The sequence below is a fragment of the Chiloscyllium plagiosum genome, unplaced genomic scaffold (genome assembly GCF_037043375.1).
Source record: "Chiloscyllium plagiosum isolate Xiang-an unplaced genomic scaffold, Cpla_swu_hap1 HiC_scaffold_34, whole genome shotgun sequence".
In the NCBI taxonomy this organism is placed as follows: Eukaryota; Metazoa; Chordata; class Chondrichthyes; order Orectolobiformes; family Hemiscylliidae; genus Chiloscyllium; species Chiloscyllium plagiosum.
In genome coordinates, this window is record NW_028270172.1 from 33,506,861 (window position 1) to 33,519,404 (window position 12,544).

General features: G+C 41.3%; 1 protein-coding gene across 9 annotated transcripts in view; it reads left to right on the forward strand.

Annotated features, from left to right (window-relative positions):
* The first annotated feature begins 856 nt into the window (after nt 1–856).
* Nucleotides 857–12,544, forward strand: part of LOC122564399 (engulfment and cell motility protein 1) — a 319,775-nt gene continuing 308,087 nt past the window's right edge. For 4 of the 9 annotated variants that reach the window (XM_043719200.2, XM_043719205.2, XM_043719206.2 and 1 more), the window contains exon 1: nt 858–1,012. The gene's annotated coding sequence lies outside the window, so the exon portion shown is untranslated. Of the gene's footprint in view, nt 1,013–8,713; nt 8,793–12,544 lie in introns of all 9 variants that reach the window. The other 5 variants (XM_087978589.1, XM_087978591.1, XM_043719201.2 and 2 more) reach the window with 3 other exon arrangements.

Below are 12,544 nucleotides of genomic sequence, written 5' to 3' on the forward strand. Positions count from 1 at the left end.
ATAAAAATACACATCTAACTTATAAATGATTCTTAGCATGTTAGAAAGACAAGTTTCAAATAATACCAGATTATGAACATTCATCACAAAAGAATAACTTTATCTGAAATATTAACTGTGTTTCTCTCCACATGGGCTGCTGGACCAGCTACTTCCAACATTTTTGCTTTAGATTTCCAGCATTTACAGTATTTTGCTTTTAGAAGACAATAGATCAACTTGTGTAAGATGTACATGAAGGTGGAATGGCTAGAAGACTTTGAAAAACACAATGGTCCCATTGGAATAAAAGGGGAAGACCATAAAATAAGATAAACCTCATTCCGTAATTGTGGCTACATGTCCTAAGGTAATAATTATTCTAGCAAATAAGTTATAAACTTATTGGCTGAGGTACAAGAGTGAGCGAAAGTGAGGACTGCAGATGCTGGAGATTAGAATCAAGATTAGACTGGTGCTGGAAATCACAGCAGGTCAGGCAGCATCCGAGGAGCAGGAAGAGTGGCCCAGAATTGCAGCAAGCAGTTGCAGAAATCAATACCCTATTAACCCAGCAATCCAGCGTACTTTTCACAAACGGAACCAATGATACTCTGATAATTCAGGGACGTATTATCAGGGGAAAAAAAAGGTTGACAAATACTGTATTTAATCACATTCCTTTTTTTTAAAAAAATGCTTCGTAATTACTATGTGAGAAACTTATTAAAGAGGGTTTTGACTGGAAGGTCTGGTTTGTTGGCGAATTACTGGGACTGGAGGCTGGAGAAAGAGACAGAGACAGAGCAGCCAGCAGGAGGCGCGGGTGTGTGAAGTGACAAGTCGGTACCAAGCGCTCGGCCGCCGGGGGCTGAGACGGTGGAAAAAGCAACAAGAGCAGACAGTCAGCTCAGTCACTGCTTCTCTCAATCCTCTTCGAGATTGAGCCATTAATGATTAAAGCCAAGGCGCTCACCACCCTAGCAGGAGGAGGGACATGTGCTGTTAGTCACGATAATAAACAGGAAAGCAGGTTGGAATGCTTTTTGACTCTCCTCTCACTCCCTCTCTGTTTGTATTTGTTTGAATGGAGCTCTGCGCATTACCCCCCCCCAAGCCCTGTTCTGCTTTGCCGGTGAATTCGAGTCACTGTAGTTCCAGTTTGCAGCTGGGGCCCACTTTCTCCTTTATCATCACTAGTTGCCGACAGTCCCAGTGGAAGATGCCGAGCCCTGTGTGTGTGTGTGTATTTCTCTCTCCCTCTCTTTCTCAGTGTATGATCTGGCGTTACAGCAATGTTGGAGCTGGTTCCTGGGCTTTAAAGACAGCGGGCCCGAGGTTAGCGGCGTGGCTCTGACACACACTGGGGTCAAGCCGCCTCGCACATTTGATTGTGTTTTTTTTTAAAAAAACTGTTCTACGTGAATGCTGCCTCAGCAGAAGAGAAATGGCATCTCTCTCTCACACACAACATACACATACACAAACGTACGAGCAGCCCACACAGCAAAATGGTGCAGAAATAACGGCGAGAGGGGCTGAGCAGCCGAGGCTGGAGCCTAGCTCTCCCGAGCCCAGTGCACTCCCGCCCCGGCGAGCTGTCTGACCGGGCCAGCCCGCTCAGTGGAAACACAGCAACACAGTTTAGGCTTCACTTGAATTCGTGCCAGCCTCTTTCAGACCAATTTGGAAGCTTCATGCTGCTCCGTCAGTTTCTCTTTTGTGCAACAGCGGCCTTCGCCTCGCTAGAGTTAGACAGCATGATAGTATCTGCTCGACAGCCCCCCCCCAATATTTCCCCCAAACACACGGAAGCGCGACAGTTATTTTGAAAACATAATTTTCCCAAAAGAATTGTAAACTTCAGCAACTTGCAACGCCGTAGAAGACAAGTGCAAACTGTAGTCAGATCTTGCAGGAGCCAGGAAACATTTATTGCTTGTTCAGAGTGTTTTGAAAACCAGGTTGGCTTTTCTAAGTAGATCTGCAAACTTAACACTGACCTGCTTGAAATAGACCCTTTTTGTTCCCTTTCATTGAGAAACAAGCTCACTGTTTTCTTTCCAAAAATAATACCCTGGTTCCTCAAATACAGCCACTCCAGCTTGTAAGGACAGATGTAATGACTTATTGTCACTTTTAAACACACTTCAATTGTATTTGAAGGTAATATGACTAATGGGATGAGGGTGATAAGAAGGATCTCTCACGTTGGGCGTCACAGATGCTTGTACCTTGTTTTGGTCACTTGATTGCCCCCCCATCTTAATTGCTCCCCCCCACCCCCCATCTTAATTGCTCCCCCCCACCCCCCATCTTAATTGCTCCACCATTACTAACTTTGCCTTTCAGCTGCTTCTGGCATAACCTTTGCATTTCCCTTTGTCATTCTTTCCTCCTTTTAAAGGAGTCTTATCAGTTTGACCCAAGATTTTGGCTGTTTGCCCTAATATTGTATTGTGTTCAGTTCATAAGGCTCATGTGAAGTACCTTGGGATGTTTTATTACATTAAAGGAATTGTGTAAAATTTCAGTGTCATTCCAAGTGGTGTAGGTCACCACAGTCTTCCAAACTGTCTGGTTATAGTAACAGTTGACACTTTCAATGTTTTGATTAAGGCAATCTCTAATGTTGTCACAAACCTACAGTTCATGGATGTATGAGGTATTGATGTGCATAGCACCAATTCTATTCACATTGTCCTGTTGATAAGGATTATTTGTACTGGGTATATTTAATTTGGAGTCAAAATTAGATTTTCCTGCTCCTCGGATCCTGCCGGACCTGCTGTGCTTTTCCAGCACCACTTGAATCTTAACTCTCATCTCCAGCATCTGCAGTCCTCACTTTTGCCATATTTAATTTGGAAGTGAATGATGAAGTTGACTCCAGTTAACTTCTTTCTGTGTTTGAAGGGAAGCCTTTACTCAGAGAATTTTCTACTTGACACCATTCAAATATTCTTGAGATCCTGGCTGTGTCAGAACAACCCATACTGGACAAGTGGGTACTCAATGCCCAGGAGAGCTACCTTTCACTCCTTGCTTATCATTTCAATTTGGATATGGAGTTAACTAACAACATTTTGTTCAGGAGTGCTTTTTTTTTGTCAAAAGTGATAGGATTCTGTTTGTGAGAGAATTTTAGCTAGTACAGAGCTGGATAGCACACCTTTTTACTGTGCTGCTACAGGAAATCAAATAGTGACAGAAAATGTGAGAAACAGTCTTCTGGTACGGCAGTATCTGTGGAGAGAGGAACTGTTAACATTTCAGGTCTGTGGACATGTGTTCATAGAAATAGATTATGTAATCGTTACATCATTGTTCTTTTTACATATTGCTTTCTGAAGAAAGACTAGACAGGCTAGGCCTGTATCTTCTAGAGTTTACCAGGGTCAGAGATGACTTAACTGAAGCATATAAGATTCTGAGAGGACTTGACTGGGTGGATGTTTCTTTTTGTGGGAAAATCTATACTGGGGTAATGTTAAAAAAAGTGATTGCCCATTTCTTTTGTTCTCTTGAGGGTTGTGAGCATTTGGAATTCCCTTCCTCAAAAAGCAATGGATGCAGAATGTTTAAATATTCAAGATTTGTGTAAAGACTTATAGCTCAGATGCTCGTTGTCATGGTTGTGGGTATGTTTACCGAGCTGGGAAGTTGAGTTGCAGACCTTGTCTAGGTGACACCTTCAGTGCTTTGGAACCTCCTGTGAAGTGCCGCTGTACTGTGTCTTCTGGAATTTATTTGGTTCTGTTTCTGCTGCTTCCAGTTGTTCATTGTAGTGGTTGGTATATTGGGTCGAGGTCAATGTCTTTGTTAATGGAGTCCATGGATGAGTACCATGCTTCTAGGAATTCTCTGGCTGTCCTCTGTTTAGCTTGTCCTAGGATCGTTGAATTGTCCCAGCTGAATTTTTGGTCCCTGTCATCTGTGCGTATGGCTGCCAGGGACAGCTGATCGTGGCATTTCGTGGTTAGTTGTCAGTCTGTTTGCCTTATATAGTGTTTTCTGCAGTCTTTGCATGGAATCTTGTAGATTTTGTTAGTCTTGCACATGATGGGGTATCGGGTCTTTTATCCTGGTGAGTTGTTGTCTGAACATGGCTGTCGGTTTATGGACTACCATGAACCCCAGTGGTTGGAGAATTCTAGCTGTCAGTTCAGAGCCACTAAATGCCACAACCACAGATGATAGGGACCACACATTCGACTGGGACAACACAACGTTACCTTCCTTTAGTCAGTTTTCAGGAATTGGATTTTCTATGCTCCTAACAAAGAAACGTATCTCTGAAGCATCTTTGAAGTAACTGGGTACAAGACACTTTGCCAAAATGTCAGACAAATTGGCACCAAACCAGGCTCAAGGGGGTATTATGACAAGCTTGATTTAAAAAAAAGAGTTGTTATGAATATCTAAAAATAGAGAGATTTCTGAAAAGAAATTCAGAGGTTAAGGCTGAGGCAGTGGTTGAACAAGACATTTGAGATTACAGAACAGATCAGCATTGAAGGAATGTAGAAATAGGAATGCAGATAGAGGGGTCCATGGAGGGATTGAGTAGAGGGATTGTGTAGAAAGGTGTGTGATCTCTCCGTTTTATAAGTATAGTTTTCAGGGTTTGGATTTCCGAACAATACATATGTGTGTTGGTATGGTTGTGAAGGTTTTGTTTTAAATGGTATGAAAGTCCTTCTGGAGCAGTGATCTAAACCAGAATGTACATGACTGTGAACCCCTGAAATGTTAATGGAACAAGATATTTGTACAATAGGGTTTATGATAAGTGAAGTAAGCATGGAAAGCCACAAGCTTGATTCAGTTCAGAATAATTGAGGATTGATTTTAATTCAGCAAACCCAAAGATGTAAGGTTCCCATGGTAGTTTAGAGGTTACCTGACTTGGGTCAGAGCAAGTGTAGTTTCTGTTCTAGAAAAGAATCTTTCAGAGAGGGTCAGGGATTAAATTGCCTGAATAGAAGTTTAGTTTGTGCAGCTTAGAAACCTTGAGTTTGATTTAAAAAAGGCAGGTTATTAGAAGCTGAGAAAATTTAAACTTTCAGTTTTGTGAGTATTCATGGAAGAATCCTTTTTACAACTACATGGAATGTGCTGTGAGAATGTGAGGTGGGTACTGGGAATGAAGGAGAAGTGGACTAGGATATCTTGGAGGGAATGGTCCAAGGGAGGGGAAAGGAGTATGTGTCTGGTGGTGACAGCATCCTGTTGGATATGACAGGATTGGTGTCTTATGATCCTTGGGACGTGGAGCCTGGTGAGATGATAAGTGAGGACCAGGGAGATCCCAGTTGTTATTGTGGGAAAGAAGGGAAGAGGTGAGGGCAGAATTGTGGGAGATTATTTGTGTAAATCACTGAATTGTGAACAATTTTGTCATAGCTATTCTGAGCACTTCCAAAATTCCCTTTCCCAGAACAGGTGCACGTGTGCTTGTTGGTACTAGTCCCCAGTGTAATTGATGGAACCCAAGTTCTGACCTGCAGGTCTTAATGATTTAAAATTAATTTGAGTCACACTTATGCACCTGTTTTACGTGATCTGGCATGATTGGGTCCTTGCCTATGAAACTGTGTTCAGGTGAGTTTACAACAAATTGAGTTTAAACCAATTGCCAAGTTTATTTTGAGTTGCTTTTGTGATCTACAGTGCTGTTGACAATCAGAGGCTCAGAGACAAACAGCCTGGCTTTTGAGATCTCACTTGCAGATTTAAACCAACCTGAAAAATGTGCAGTTCAGGGCAAGCTACAGGAAGTGATCAAAACCATTTTTGGTTTCCATTCGCTGAACAGTTTAAATAAGAACCAAGTGCAGGAAATAATGTGCAAGTGAAGATTCATTCATTTTAGATGTAGAGCTTGGAGCTGTGCACTTTAAAGGAGAATGGCATTTTGAGAAAAGTTTGGTCACGTTTAATGAAATAAGCAATTAGAGAAGAGAAAGAAAACAATTATCAGTTTAGTGCTGAGAGCTGCAGATGGTTGTGATGGTTCTGTGAGATGTGCTGTGGCATAAATGGTTCTCTTCAGCTTTTAGTCACTTGCAAAATGAGTTTTAAGTATTGTGGAACCTTTCCAGGAACTAGAATTTGAGATATTTTCCATTCTAATTCAGTTACATGCTTCCCCAAGCCCCGAGAGAGGATGGGATAATCAGGTCAAGCGGTCACATTACTAATCTTTGTCATGTCAAAGTGGATGTGCCAGTTTCAGACAGGCTCAATTTCCATAAAGAACCTGTTCCAACAATTTTCACTTGAGATGACTGAGTAGGCTTTGAAAGTTTGTTTCCAGCAGATGCATGGTGTTACATTTTGCATCATTGTACTCCACTCTCAAAGCAAACACGTTTTACAAAATGTAAGCATACAGTACGTTTCGTTCCTGCATGATGCTCTCCACTTGTGAAAGTCTCTTCACTCATTGTTCATATCTTGGCCCTCTTTAAATCATTCTCATCCAAATAGTTAGGTAAGTAACAAAGTAGGTAGAGAATAACTCTGTGTCTGTACACGGACAGGAGCAGGAAATTTGTCCCTTCTGTGGTGTAACATGACCTGTGCTTAGTTAAGTTTCAAAAAAGAGCCAGCACTCGGAATTAGTCTTTTGCAGTAATCGTTCAAAACTGTCAATGCCTTCAAGCGTTTTGAAGTTTCAGAATGTGTAACAAACTTGTGAAATTAAACAGCGAGCAGGTTATCTCTTTGTGTGATGGTCACATGAGATGGGACTAGATTCTGACTACATTAACTATAAAATGAATGAATTGATTTTTTTTGTGATTTTTCGCTTGTATGGGCAAATGAGGGGTATTCCATTGCACTCCTGACTTGTGCCTTGTGGATGTTGGGGAGTCAGAAGATGCATTACCTCTCTCAGAATTCCCATCTTCCAACCTGTTGTTATTATCCACAGCATTTATGCAGTTAAGATGTTGGTGAATGCTAACTGCCAGAATGCTGACAGGAGGAGAGTTCAATGACTGATAGTAATTATTGAATGTCTGCCTGCTACTTCTATGTTACTTGCCATTTATCAACCCCAGCTTAAAGTTTGTCCAGGTCTTATTTTGTGAGGGAGTAAGGCTTCAATATCTGAGTTGCAAACTGTAGCAAACACTTTAGTGGCAATAACTTATACAGACACATGCATTAGACAGGCCTGCTCCACCATTCAGTAAGATCATGGTTGATCTGTTTGTGTTCTGAATTCCATATTTTCATCTATTGCTGATATTTTAATCCCCTTTCCTTACACAAATCTGGCTACCTCTACCTTAAAAATATTCAATTACCACACTGCCGCCTTTTGAGGGAACAATGTTTCAAAGTCTCTTAATTCTCAGAGAGAAAATTTCCCCTCATTTTTGCCCTAACAGAGCAACCTAATTTCAAAATATCACCCCTTAGTCCCTAGTTCTGGACTCACCCAGAAGAGGAGTTATCCTCGCGATGTCTACCTTGCTAAGACCATTCAGTCTGTTGTACACTTCAATCCATTCACCCCTCACTTTTCTAAATTCCAAATAAAATGGCCCTGACTGTCTAATCTTTCTTCATAAGACCATCTGTCCATTTTCAGTTATTAATTTAGTAAATCTCATCTGAACTGCCCCCATTGCATTAATATCCTTTTCTAAAGAAGAAGATCAAAACTCAACAAAGTATTTGATTTGCGAAACCACATCTCATAGCGCTGGACAACTGAACCATAATCTCCTTACTTTTATGTGCAATCCGTCTCATGATAAAGTATAGCATTCCATTCACAAACAAAACCTGAAGTTGTTGGAAAAGCTCAGCAGGTCTGGCAGTATCTTTGAAGAAAAATCACAATTAACGTTTCAGGCCCAGTCACCTTTCCTCAGGATTGGACGCGAAACTTAATCTCTGATTTCTCTTCACAGATGCTGCCAGACCTGCTGAGCTTGTACAGAAATTTCTGTTTTTTTTTTCTTGATTTATAGCATCTGCAGGTCTTTCGATTTTTATATAGCACTCCATTGTTGTCTTAATCATTTGCTGTCCTTTGCATATTTTTTGCATTAGAAGATCTGTATTTGTCTGCACCATTCAAATTCTGCAGTTCACCATTTAAATAATAGTCTGCTTTTTAGTCCTTCTGCAAAAGTGAACAACTTGAACTTTCCTACATTATACTCTTATCTGTCAGATTTTTGCCTGCTCATATCCCTATCAGTATCAATCGATATCCTTGTTATATCAATTTCATAACTTATTTTTCTATTTTTGTCAGCTGCAGATTTCACCCCCCTCCTCAGTCTTTAATATCAACTTTCAGAAGTTGAGGATCTAGCACAGACTGCTGCCAATATGAAAAGACCCAGTTATATATGCTTTCTGGTTGCTTCTTGCCAGCCAAGCTTACAACATCCTTTGAAACAACCGGTTCAGACATATTTTGACACACCTCTGGGGTAGATAGATTTGAAACCCATACCTTCTGTCCCAGAGGTTGGGATATTACCATTCCACCATACGACCCTTCATTATATCCATGTTACTATGTTGCTTCTTACACAAGGAGTTCCTATAAAAGCAAACTACTGTGGATGCTGGAAATCTGAATCAAACCCAGAAAATATTGATATGACTTTTTTTTGGGAACAGGAATGTTTTCCATATTCCTTCGAAGTATTTTCTGAAGAATTGTACTGGACTTGAAATGTTAACTGTTTTCTCTTCACAGGTTCTACCAGACAATGGGCTTTTACTTAATGCAATAATTTTTCATGTGGAACCTTGTCAAATTCCTTCTGGAAATCCAGGTACATTACAATATTTTTCCCCGGTGCTTGTTATTCCTTCAAACAATTCCAGTAAGTTGGTTAAACACCAATTTCCTTTCATAAAACAGTGCTGACTCTTACTGATTACCTTGATTTTTTTCCCCCCAGTGTCCAGTTTTGAACTCCTTAGTGATCAATTCTAACACATTCCTCCATTACAAAACATCAAGTCAACTGGCCTACAATTCCCTGCTTTTGGCCTCATTGCCTTCTTGAATAGAATGTTATACTTACTACTTTCCAATCTGATAGAACCGTTCCAAATTTTGTGGAAGTTTTGAAAGTTAAGTAATACTTCTACTTCCTCATTAGTCACCTGGTTTAAGGTACATGGATGAAGTCCATCTGGACCTGGTGACTTGTCAGCCTGCCCCTCCATCAGTTTGCTCTTTCTCTCAGATTCTAATTTTTGTTCTGATATTTTAATGATTCTTCACTATTCTCAGTATATTGACCAATTATCTGACCTTCCAACATTTCTTTGTACAGTTATATGCTTTTTCCTATAAGCTTAATTTCTTTAGTAAATCATAGATCGCTGGTCCTCACTTTGGATTTTTTTGTATGTGTTGCTGTTCACGATGAAGGTTGCTGCGACCATACTCCTTAAGTGTAGGAAAGTATCAGTCTGCTTGGTCAAATGTGGTAGAGGAAAACCATTTCTTGGTTTAACTAGAAGAGGCTGTTGTAGTTACAAAGATATAGAACATAGAACATAGAACAATACAGCACAGAACAGGCCCTTCGGCCCACGATGTTGTGCTGAACATTGGTCCTAGCTTAAGCACCTATCCATGTACCTATCCAATTGCCGCTTAAAGGTCACCAATGATTCTGACTCTGCCACTCCCACAGGCAGCGCATTCCATGCCCCCACCACTCTCTGGGTAAAGAACCTACCCCTGACATCCCCCCCTATACCTTCCACCCTTCACCTGGGGAAAAAGTCTCTGACTGTCTATCTATTCCCCTGATCATCTTATAAACCTCTATCAAGTCACCCCCATCCTTCGCCGTTCCAATGAGAAAAGGCCTAGCACTCTCAACCTATCCTCGTACAACCTATTCTCCATTCCAGGCAACATCCTGGTAAATCTCCTCTGTACCCTCTCCAAAGCTTCCACATCTTTCCTAAAATGGGGCGACCAGAACTGCACACAGTACTCCAAATGTGGCCTTACCAAGGTCCTGCACAGTTGCAACATCACTTCACGACTCTTGAATTCAATCCCTCTAATGAACGCTAATACACCATAGGCCTTCTTACAAGCTCTATCCACCTGAGTGGCAACTTTCAAAGATCTATGAACATAGACCCCAAGATCCCTCTGCTCCTCCACCTTACTAAGAACCCTACCGATAACCCTGTATTCTGCATTCTTATTTGTCCTTCCAAAATGGACAACCTCACACTTGACAGGGTTGAACTCCATCTGCCACTCCTCAGCCCAGCTCTGCATCATATCTAAGTCCCTTTGCAGCCGACAAGAGCCCTCCTCACTATCCAGAACTCCACCAATCTTCGTATCGTCTGCAAATTTACTGACCCACCCTTCGACTCCCTCTTCCAAGTCATTAATAAACATTACAAACAGCAGAGGACCCAGAACTGATCCCTGCGGAACTCCACTTGTAACTGTTATAGTTCATATAGTTCAATGATATAGTTCATTGCATGTAAGCATCAGAGGTTACACTGATATAATAGACATTGTTACAGTGACTTTGAGGAAGACCAGGTGGCAGGTCACACAAGCTTTGTTCTGCCCACAAGTTTACATGACATAATCCTAGTGAATGGTGCTTATGGCACTCCTCAATATAAATCCTTACAACCCCATATAAAATAAGGACCAGGAATGGCCCAGAGAACTTTGGCCATTGGCCACGTGATTTATTTTTGGATTTTTTATGTTGGGTTGTTGTTTGTCTAGTCTTTAGAAAAGACTTCCCAATTTCAGTACAAGTCTCCCCTTGTTAGATTATATGGTCAACTGGGCAGGGTGGGCACTTGTTGCTTCCATTGCCCAGGTTGATGTAATGAGGTGATCTGTTTGGTATTATTTTAAATGTACTGTTCTGCAGAGATTTGGTATGAACGAGTGGCTTGCTGAAACTCAGAGGCTCGTCAATCACATTGCTGTTGCTCTTTTGTTTCATGTAACCTAGCTGGGGTAAGGAATTCTATTTTCCTTCCACAAAGAATATTTTATGTCAACCTAGTGGTTTCATGACCATTGATACTGAGGGAGCTGTTTATTCTGGAATGAATTCAAATTTCCCCCGTCGCAATGATTGGATTTGAACATGATCTCCAGAGTTTTTTAAAATTCACTCGAGGAAGGTGGACGTGGCTTGCTTGGCTGGGCCAGCATTATATCCCATCCCTAATTGCACTTGAGAAGGTGGTGATGAGCTACCTTCTGAGCTGCTGGATTACTACTCTAGTAACATTGCCACAATCCTGTTATTTCCAATTATGTGCACGCCTCCTCCCTCAACCCCATCCATCTGGGCCCTACCCTCTTAAATTCCAGTCCCTAAACCTGTGTCTCTATTGGAAGACTGCATTTTCTATTTTTCTGTATTTTTGATTGTAGACTGAAATGGGAAAAGGGCAGTTCTAAAATCAAAGGTGAAATGATACCACAGAGGCAGGTATCCCATCACCAAGTCAGCAGTTATTTACATGTTGAAATACCTTGGCATTGATCCAACTCCCTCTGAGCATCAGGAAAGTCTGACACTTTTTTTTTCTTTTTTTAGTGGAGGTAGGCCCCAGGCAGCAGTAGTGGAAGCAGGCCCCAAGTTTAGGTAGGCCCAGGCAGCAGCAGCATTGCTGGGGTGTAGGTGAGGTCCAGGGTCCAGTAGCAGGAGCAGGCCCAGGCTGTAGCAGCAGCAGTGATAGCAACTGCCTGTTCAACTAAGCACAGCTTCAAATGAACAGAAATAGCAGAAAGAAAACCCAGAAAACAATCACAATAAACAATAAAGAAAAACAAAAAAAAATTCAAAAATAAACTCCTCCTCAGTAGGAAGACACCAACGGCAGTAAATAAGACACACTGACTGTGTGGTTCCAGTCTGTTCAGAAGTCTCTCTCTCTCTCTCTCTCTGTCTCTCTCTCCTCTCTCCTCTCTCTCTGTCTCCTCTCTCTCTCTCCTCCCCTCCCTAAAAAAAAATGTGTTTTATGAAAATTTCAACAATAATGGGGCTTGGTTTCTACTGCATTATCCTGATGAGGCATAGCATTACTATCTGGTTGATGTCAAGGACAGTTGGATCTCTGGAGTTCAGCTATTCTGTCCATGTTTGGTTACAAATTGAATGGCCCTAGCAGAAGACAAATTGAGCATATCTGATGTATAGCACAGAAACCATCCCTTTGGTCCAACTGATCCATTTTCAAATAGTTGGATGTTGGATACATGCAGGATTGGCTGAATTGTTGCATACCCCTTCAGTTGAGTGACCTGTTGATACTCACCATTAAGGTTCAAAAAGAAGATAATAGACCCATAAGGAGGCATTATAGGGGTATCTGATGCACAAACGATCCGACATGTCTTAGAGAAGGGAAAACATGCTCAAAAAGAACAGGGAGGAAATAAAGCCCTGGTGAAAGCTGATTTAATTACAATAATTCTGTTTTTCTGTGTCATTTCTGATACTGATATTGTGCGCATCTGTCATTGCACCGCTCTGTGTTTTTCACTTACTACTTGACCATC